This window comes from Chiloscyllium plagiosum, unplaced genomic scaffold (genome assembly GCF_037043375.1).
Source record: "Chiloscyllium plagiosum isolate Xiang-an unplaced genomic scaffold, Cpla_swu_hap1 HiC_scaffold_1, whole genome shotgun sequence".
Classification (NCBI taxonomy): domain Eukaryota; kingdom Metazoa; phylum Chordata; class Chondrichthyes; order Orectolobiformes; family Hemiscylliidae; genus Chiloscyllium; species Chiloscyllium plagiosum.
Window position 1 is genome coordinate 168,950,664 of NW_028270139.1, and position 10,575 is coordinate 168,961,238.

The 10,575-nt window shown below is 44.1% G+C and overlaps 1 pseudogene; it reads left to right on the forward strand.

Moving 5' to 3' along the window:
* LOC148152288 (uncharacterized) overlaps positions 1–9,796 on the forward strand; it is a 41,509-nt pseudogene extending 31,713 nt beyond the window's left edge.
* The last annotated feature ends 779 nt before the right edge of the window (positions 9,797–10,575 follow it).

Below are 10,575 nucleotides of genomic sequence, written 5' to 3' on the forward strand. Positions count from 1 at the left end.
CCACAACATCCTCTGGCAGCTCATTCCATACACATACCACACTCTGTGTGAAAAAGTTGCCCCTTAGGTCTCTTTTATATCTTTCCCCTCTCACCCTAAACCTATGCCCTCTAGTTCTGGACTCCCTGACGCCAGAGAAAAGACTTTGTCTATTTACCCTATCCATGCCCCTCATAATTTTGCAAACCTCTATAAGGTCACCCCCCAGCCTCTGATGCTCCAGGGAAAACAGCCCCAGCCTATTCAGCCTCTCTCTATAGCTCAAATCCTCCAACCTTGGCAACATCCTTGTAAGTCTTTTCTGAACCCTTTCAAGTTTCACAACATCTTTCCGATATAAAGGAGACCAATGTCCTGTACAGCCGCAATATGACTCCCAACTCAATACTCTAACCGATAAAAGAAACTATACCAAACGCCTTCTTCACTATCCTATCTACCTGGAACTCCACTTTCAAGGAGCTATGAACCTGCACTCCAAGGTCTCTTTGTTCAGCAACACTCCCTAGGACCTTACCATTAAGTGTATAAGTCCTGCTAAGATTTGTTTTCCCAAAATGCAGCACCTCGCATTTATCTGAATTAAACTCCATCTGCCACTTCTCAGCCCATTGGCTCATCTGGTCCAGATTCTGTTGTAATCTGAGGTAACCCTCTTCGCTGTCCACTACACCTCCAATTTTGGTGTCATCTGCAAACTTACTAACTGTACCTCTTATCCTCGCATCCAAATCATTTATGTAAATGACAAAAAGTAGAGGACCCAGCATCGATCCTTGTGGCACTCCACTGGTCACAGGCCTCCAGTCTAAAGAACAACCCTCCACCACCACCCTCTGTCTTCTACCTTTGAGTCAGTTGTGTATCCAAATGGCTAGTTCTCCCTGTATTCCATGAGATCTAACCTTGCTAATCAGTCTCCCATGGGGAACCTAGTTGAATGCCTTACTGAAGTCCATATATATATCACGTCTACCGCTCTACCCTTATCAATCCTCTTTGTTACTTGTTCAAAAAACTCAGTCAAGTTTACGAGACATGATTTCCCACACACAAAGCCATGTTGACTATCCCTAATCAGTCCTTGCCTTTCCAAATACATGTACATCCTGTCCCTCAGGATTCCCTCCAACAAGTTGCCCACCACCGACATCAGGTTCACTGGTCTATAGTTCCCTGGATTGTCCTTACCACCTTTCTTAAATAGTGGCACCACGTTAGCCAATCTCCAGTTTTCCGGCACCTCACCTGTGACTATCGATTATACAAATATCTCAGCAGGAGGTCCAGCAATCACTTCTCTAGCTTCCCACAGAGTCCTAGGGTACACCTGATCAGGTCCTGGGGATTTATCCACCTTTAACCGTTTCAAGATATCCAGCACTTTCTCCTCTGTAATCTGGACATTTTGCAAAATGTCACCATCTATTTCTTTACATTCTATATCTTCCATGCCCTTTTCCACAGTAAATACTGATGCAAAATACTCAGTATCTCCCCCATTTTCTGTGGCTCCACACAAAGGCTGCATTGCTGACCTTTGAGGGGCCCTATTCTCTCCCTAGTTACCCCTTTATCCTTAACGTGTTTGTAAAAACCGTTTGGAATCTCCTTAATTCTATTTGCTAAAGCTATCTCATGTCCCCTTTTTGCCCTCGTGATTTCCCTCTTAAGTATACTCCTACTGCCTTTATACTCTTCTAAGGATTCAGTCGGTCTATCCTGTCTATACCTTATAAATGCTTCCTTCTTTTTCTCAATTTCTTTAGTCATCCAGCATTCCCTACACCTACCAGCCTTTGCTTTCACCCTGACAGGAATATACTTTCCCTGGACTCTAGTTATCTCATTTCTGAAGGCTTCCCATTTTCCAGCTGTCCCCTTTACCTTTGAACATCTGCACCCAATCAGCTTTTGAAAGTTCTTGCCTAATACCGTCAAAATTGGCCTGTCTCAAATTCAGAACTTCAACTTTTAGATCTGGTCTATCCTTTTCCATCACTATTTTAACTCTAATAGAATTATGGTCGCTGGCCCCAAAGTGCTCCCCCACCTCAGTCACCTGCCCTGCCTTATTTCCCAAGAGTAGGTCAAGTTTTGCACCTTCTCTAGTAGGTACATCCACATTCTGAATCAGAAAATTTTCTAGTAGGAACTTAACAAATTCCATCTAAACCCTTAACACTATGGCAGTCCCAGTCTATGTTTGGAAAGTTAGAATCCCCTACCATAGCCACCCTAGTATTCATACACATAGCTGAGATCTCCTTACAAGTTTGTTTCTCAATTTCCCTCTGGCTATTATGGGGTCTATAATACCATCCCAATAAGGCAATCATCCCTTTCTTATTTCTCAGTTCCATCCAAATAACATCGCTGGATTTATTTCGGGGAATATCCTCCCTCAGTACAGCTGTAATGCTATCCCTTATCAAAAACGCCACTCCCCCTCCTCTCTTGCTTCCCTTTCTATCCTTCCTGTAGCATTTGCATCCTGGAACATTAAGCTGCCAGTCCTGCCCATCCCTGAGCCATGTTTCTGTAATTGCTATGATATCCCAGTCCCATGTTCCTAACCATGCCCTGAGTTCATCTGCCTTCCCTGTTCGGCCTCTTACATTGAAATAAATGCAGTTTAATTTATTAGTCCTACGTTGTCCCTGCCTGCCCTGACTGTTTGACTCGCTTGTGTTCTTAACTGTACCACTCTCAGATTGATCTCTTTCCTCACTACCTCCCTGTATCCCTCGTTGCATTAGAGCCAGTCTCAATACCAGAAACTTGGCTATTTGTGCTACGTTCCCCTTCGAATCCATCACCCCCTACATTTTCCAAAATAGCATACTTTTTTGAGGGTATAGCCACACTCCTGCACTAGCTGCCTACCTCTCTTACCTTTTCTGCATTAACCCATCTATGTGACTGTGTCTGAGACTTTCCCTCCTTCTTATAACTGCCATCCATCTATTGCTGTTTCAAATTCCTCATTGCTTCTGTCTCTCCAACTGATCCATTCAATCTGATAAGATTCACAACCAACAGCATTTATTGCAGATATAATCCACAGTCACCCGTTTTAAACTCCCACATCTGACAAGAAGCACATATCACTCTAATAAAGGCCATTTAGGCTCCTTCACAATCTACAGACCCAGAAAGTAACACCGTCTTATTCCTCTACAAAACACTGCCCCAGGTTAAATTAATAGTTTTGGCTTATATTTTAAGTTTAATCAAGAGACATATCTCAAAAAACATATAATCAAGAAAGAACCCACTCTACTCACTACTGCAGTCTTTCTGTAGGCCACACTTAAAACAATTCACTTATCTGATTCTGTGCTGTGAACTTCATCCAAATAGTTCCTTCAAGATCAGTTGTGAATTTCACTGTTTGTTAATTTTCCCAGACGCACTCCAATGTCCAGCGATACGTGAATTCAAAGAGCAAAGGCAGTAACTGTGCAGGTACATTGTGATGTCAGTTTCTTTCTCTCTCTGTCTCCTGCACTGACCTCATGCTGTGCTTCCTTTGTCTCTTCTTCTCTTCTTCTCCCTTTTAAAACTGCTGTTGTTTTGACTTTTTTTTACAAAGTTACAAAACAATGCAACAGCATATAAAATAGTAATTGCTGCTCCTGGAATTCGAGGAAATCACCTCCACCTAAAATACCTCAAAAAAGGAGCAGCTGTTACATCCAGAAAGTTTTCCTGTCCTCCATCTTGGATTACCCAGAATCCTCTTTCTTTGTAGATCTTTGTACAGAGAGGAGGAGAACTTCTTCAAGGTAGGCATCTTTGGAAGAGGCTTCGCAGTAAGGTTGAAATCAACTGGGAGACAGTGCAGATGCTGGAGATCAGAGGTGAGAGTGTCTTGCTGGAAAAGTACAGCAGGTCAGGCAGCAGCTGAGGAGCAGGAGAATCGATGTTTCAGGCCAGAGCCCTTCATCAGGAATGATGAAGCCACCCCCTTCATTCCTGATGAAGGACTCTGGCCCGCAGTGTTGATTTTCCTGCTCCTCGAATGCTGCCTGACCTGCTGTGCTTTTCCAGCAACACACTCTCACCTCTGATCTCCAGCATCTGCAGACCTCACTGTCTCCTAGTTGATTTCAACCTTACTGTGTAGCCTTTTCCAAGGTTCCTACCTTGAAGACGTTCCCCATCTCTCTATACAAAGATCTCAGTGAGTCCCTCTCCTCTGCCCTGAAGCTCTTCAGCCACTCCCTCACCACCCGACTCCTGGAGGATGAACACCTTACCTTCTGCCTTGGAACCCTTCAACCCCAGGGCATCACTGTGGACTTCACTAATTTCCTCATTTCCCCTCTCCCCACCTTTCCCCAGTTCCAACCTTCCAGCTCAGCACCATCCTCATGACCTGTCCCATCTGTCCATCTTCCTTCCCAGCTATCCGCTCCACCCTCCTCTCTGACCTATCACCTTTACCCCCACCTCCATCCGACTATTACACTCTCAGCTACCTTCTCCCCAGCCCCACCCCCTCCCATTTATCTCTCCACCCCAGAGATTCCCAGCCTCATTCCTGATGATGGGCTCTGGCCCGAAACGTCGATTTTCCTGCCCCTCGGATGCTGCCTGACCTGCTGTACTTTTCCAGCATCCCACTGTCAACTCTGATCTCCAGCATCTGCAGACCTCACTGTCTCCCTGTAAGCTAAGATTGTTATATTTGGAGCAGAGAAGATTGTGAGGGGTATGATGGATAGAAAGCAGCTGTTCCCCTTAGTTACAGTATCAATAATGAGAGGGAAAATTTTTCAGATCAAGGGCGGGAGGTTTAGAAAGGATTTAAGAAGATGAATTTTCACCCCAGAGGGTGGTGGTCTGGAATACACTACCTGGGGAAGGTAGCTGAGGTGAGAAACCTCACAACCTTTAAAAAGTCCTTTGATGAATGCTTAAAATGCCATAACATTCAAGGCTACAGGACAAGTGCTGGAGAGTGGGATTAGTGATCATAGGTCAGTACAGATTCAAAGGGCTGAAGGGCCATTGTACTGTGAGATCTTCTGACTCTTTGTGTTCCAATCTCATGCTAATAAGTTTTTCGTTTCCTTTGAGTCGAGTGAGAAAAGACAGTGAGTTTGCTTGTGTCTGTGTGTCTCAGAAAAGTAAGGAGTGAATCACATCCAGTGAATGGGTGAAAGTTGCCGAACAGAAACATTTGTGACCTGGTCACTTAAGTAAGAGGTTGAGTGTAATATGTTACCATGGGTTAAGGAATGGTTAATGGAGAGAAAACAGATAATGATTAAACATTTTTTTTTAGGGTTACTAGCTGGGTAACGCAAAGATCAGTGCCAAGCTCTCAGCTATTAATGGCTTGGAAGGAGGAACTGGGTGTAATATATCCAATTTGCTGTCTATACAAAACTAGATGGAGCTCTAAGCTGTGAGGTGGAGGACTAAGAGGCTACAATGGGACAAAGATACATTGCGTGAATGGGCCAAAGATAGCAGATCGATCATAATGTGGGAGAAAATGAGATTGTTTTTCTATTACTCCTACCCAAGCAAATAATGTCAGAACTGTCAAATGTTGATGTTCAGAGGAATTTGTTCTGCAAACCTGCAGCTACAACAATCCTGAGAGTACACAAACCTGCGTGTAGATAAACCTGTGAGTACACAAACCTACGGGTACACAATCCTGCAGGTACACAAAACTGCAGGTACACAAAACTGCGGGTATACAAACCTGCGGGTACGCAAACCTGTGAGTAAAGAAACCTGCACGTACACAAACCCATGGGTATGCAAACCTGTGAGTGAGCAAACCTGCGCGTACACAAACCTGCAAGTACACAGACCTGCAGGTACACAAACCTGCGCGTTCACAAACCTGTGCATACACAAACCTGCGCGTTCACAAACCTGTGCGTACACAAACTTGCAGGTACACAAATCGGCACGCACTAAAATCTGCGGGGACACAAACCTGCGAGTACGCAACCTTGCATGTACACGAACCCATGGGTACACAAAACTGTGGGTACAACAAACAAAATTGAAAATGTAAACAGTATTTGGCCCTTTGTTGTAATTGGGTTAGATTATGAGTAAGAAAGCCTTGCTCTACTCAGGACTTTGGTGATTACTGCTTAGCTTTTTTTTCTCCTCACCAAAAGAATGCTGCACTTTCTTTTGAGAGATGATTAGGTTGACGCTAAACCTACTGAACTCAGGAATCAGAGTGAAAGATTAATTCACTGGAGTTTAGGAGAGGTGAAACATGGTTTTGAGAGACCTTCGAGGAGAAAGTGAGGACTGCAGATGCTGGAGATCAGAGCTGAAAATGTGTTGCTGGAAAAGCGCAGCAGGTCAGGCAGCATCCAAGGAGCAGGAGAATCGACGTTTCGGGCATGAGCCCTTCTTCAGTCTGAAGAAGGGCTCATGCCCGAAACGTCGATTCTCCTGCTCCTTGGATGCTGCCTGACCTGCTGCGCTTTTCCAGCAACACATTTTCAGTTTTGAGAGACCTTAGCAGGGTAGGGGCTGTGGAGAGTCTGGAACAAAAACATATTGTCTCACAGTAAGGAGCAAGATATTTCAGACTGAAGTGAGATGAAATATCTTCACTCAGAGGCTAAGTGTGATTATCTGGAACCTTGTAGCTCAGTTATCAGCAATAATGTGGAGCGGGCTGGAGGCACTGACTGTCTATGTTTTTAATGCTTTTCTGATATCTGATGGGCAGGCATACAGACTTACAAAACAGGAGCAGAAATACACCATTTGGCACCTCGAACCTACTCTATCAGTCATTGTGCCTCTGTTTGAGTTTCAAATTCCACATTCCTAGCTACCTCTGGTTACTCTTCATTCCACAGCATAATATGAATCTGTCCATCCCCAATCTAAACAATATCCTTTGAACCCCATCTTCACAACTTTCTAAGGCAAAGTTCCAATATTGCATAACCCCCTCAGAGAAAAAACATTCTCCTCAGTTCTGTCCTATTTCTGGACTGACGTGTAAGATGAAAAGTCCTTTACACATCCACCGTGTTTAGACTATTCTGAGTGTTCAAACAAGTCACCCCTCCCCCCCCACCCTCCTAAATTCAAGTGAAAACAAGGCCAACCTTTCCCCATAAGACAACCCACTCATTCAGAGAATCAATTTAGAAAACCTCCTCTGACCCCTTTCCTCACTTCTTTCCTTTAAAATGAAGGTGAGGAGGAATGACCTCTCTCAAAAGGTCATGCATCTGTGAAATTCTCTAACCCGGGGAGACCAATCTTCAGCCAAGACTTCTGTAGGACTGTTCAAAACTCAAAATGAAACTTTTTAAAAATCTCCTCCTTTAAGCTATGGATGCTTAAAATAAAATTCCAGAACCTTGCAGGATTGCAAAACAATCTACAAACCGACAAACAAATATCTATTAGTGGTGCCCACAAAGAAACATTAATTCTAAAGGTGAGTCCAAACACTTTAAAAGTTGGTATCACTTGTTTGCAGGAAGCACAAGCTGACTGGTTTATATTTATAAAGGTCTATGATTTATTAAAAGTTCACCCTAACTGCTGAAGAAGCTATTAACTGGTTTTCTTCAAGTTAAGAGAACAGAGAGAGTTCCTGAGCTTGTGGAGATCTTATGTCTTCTCCCTAACCCGTTTGCAGCTGCAAGCTGTTTACCGACCTGGGAACCAATCAGGTGGGCAGAAGGCCTTTGTCATCGATAACTATTCACTGGCACACAGACCAATCAGCTAGGTTTGCCAGCTCAATCTCCATTTGTACACATCCCTCGGTTCCAATGCATCTGCAAATCCTCAACTACTGCTCGAACCAACAGCTGTTCGGTCTGTCTCCTCTTTAGATTTATTCAATGTCCTGATGTTCACTACACTCTGGGATAGAGACTTTCACAGATTCATGACCTTTTGAACGAAGTTACTCAGCTTTGTTTAAAAATCCCTTGATGACAGTCAGGTTACCTGCTGACCACAAAGTGTCGCAATCCTTCAGCAATCTTTGGTTTTTCGAATTATGCTTTTCCTATTCAGTCCACAATTAAAAATACAGAAGAAGAGAATGACTCGGTACGAGACTAATCCCATTTACGGGCTCTCGGTCCATAGCCTACTATGGACCCTGACATTCTAAGTGCTCATCCAGATGGTTCTACCAGCCTCTGGGTGAAAAATATTCTTTCTTAGATTACCTCAAAATCTCTTCCTCCTCACATATGGCCTCTAGTTCACTCTAATTACATCCGTTCGGTCTATCCTATTTGTCTATAATGTGGAGGAGCCAATGGGTGGACAAAGTTAAAATTCACACAACACCAGGTTATAGTCCAACGGGTTTATTTGGAAGCACTAGCTTTCGGAGCGCTGCTCCTTCACCAGGTAGCATCTGCATAATGAAGGAGCAGCGCTCCGAAAGCTAGTGCTTCCAAATAAACCTGTTGAATTATAACCTGGTGTCGAGAGTGTGTTGCTGGAAAAGCACAGCAGGTCAGGCAGGAATTCCTGATGAAGGGCTCCCACCCAAAATGTCGATTTTCCTGCTCTTCAGACGCTGCCTGACCTGCTGTGCTTTTCCAGCAACACACTCTCAACTCTGATATCTCCATCATCTGCAGACCTCGCTTTCTCCTATAACTTGGTGTGTCTGTTTGTCTACATAACTGTGAACTGCACCCGCCCCATTCTTTCCAAAGCTTTCATATCCTTTTATTTATTATGAACCAGTTTTCTAATTGATGTGTTCAGGAGGATATTATTACACATCTCTGGTGTAGGTAGGACTTGAACCCGGGTCTCCTGAGACACCGTGTCTTCATATCATTCCAAAGGCATGGTGACATATTTGACTACAATTTGGATTGTGTAGTTGATTATTATTTTAAAAAAAGTGAGTAACCTGTCCATTTCTGGTAACCATTTTGTTCTTGTGTTTTCCCATCAGAAACCTGATGAAGTTATTGAAGCTGAGAAACCCGAGGAATTGGCAATACCAGATGAACCACAAACACAGCCCAAAGTCCTGAAGAAAAGACACAGATATAAGCCCCATCGGGGAGCTCTCAGTTCAGCCAAGCTGAAGGACATTACCAAGTCTTTGGCTGAGACAGAAAAGGATTTGTTCCAACAATTCGACTCTCCACCCTGTATTGAAGAGCTCCCTCCCCCTCCCTGTGAGATTTACAGAATGACATCCTATTTCCAGAATGTTCTCAAAATCCAGCACAGTCGACTACCGTTAAACAACAGCGTGACCTTTGATGAGTTTGGGAATGTCATTTCCATTCAAAGGTTGAAGCCGAGCCAATTCCCCAGGAAACAGCTCAGGCCAGTCTTCCAACTGCTCGACGTGGATCTGGAGCTGGAGACACACAGACCATTTGTGAGAGAAGCCCTGAGACCTTTGGTGTTTTGAAGTGGCAACTTTGGGAAGAAGTTCATCCCCGTCAGGTACAAGACGAGGAGAATCTTGCAGAAAATTCCCGGGAATGACAAGAAATTGAGCCTGGGACAGACAGAAGATAGGAGGGTAAAGCTTCACAGCTCGAACAGTGACAGACCAATTGGCAGAGGTGCTGCAGCCCAGCGGCTGCGATTGAGAGAGCCATGTGTTATCTCCACCACTCCAGAGTTCATTGAGTTCATCCCCGATGGGACCTAGGACAGAAACTGTTCAAACTGTGGCCAAAATCCTGAATACGATGAGGAACAGTTAAGCAGATTAAGACCTATCTGCAACAGCCTGGCCAAACCCCCATTCCTGGTTGACAACCTATCCAAAAGCATTTTACAGTAACTCCCTCGGGCGAATTGTTGAACACAGCCCCTTCCTTCTGTGAACATTCTCTACTCAACATGTCCTCTATGGCTGCCTCTACCTACTGGGTACATTACCCCAGTTGCCTTGATGTTTTGCATGACATAAAATCTGTACCTCTAGCCAATAAAAAAATAAGAATTATGGACAAGATACCTGAATCCCTTCTTGGAATTCTCACAGACAGACAGAGCCGTTCAGGGAACAATCTGCTAACAGTCAGCATCATCACACTATGTAATAGTTACTGTTCTGGTAATGACACCACACTCATTACCAATCCTTTCCTGCTATCACTCTCAACCCATCCCTGGCTCCTTACATTTGTCCATGGATCAGCATAGTGGAGCTTCTCTACACTGAATCGACACTTCTGCAAATCCAGGACTTTGGAAACAAGCACCCAAACTCTAAAAGTCCCTGGATTGTGGGCCATCATATCCACAGTGTTTCTGAATCTCTGAGTAATAAATTAATCCAACACAGCCCTCATGTGGAGAGCTGATGCCTGAGCTTTCCAATCAGTTTGTCTCTTGCAGCAGTTCGACTCTGGATTGATCACTGTGGTGAGGAGAGGCCAAGGTTTCAGTCTCCACTGCTAATTTATACAGGCCCCCGTCCAAATCCCTGGAGCCTGGGAGACTGTTCCTCCCACTGCATCCCAATACTTGAGATGAATTCATGATTATGAAATTGGAGGTCACCAGGTGCTATGGAATCAAGCGATTTCTTTCTTTAGTATTCTGTCTCAAATACAG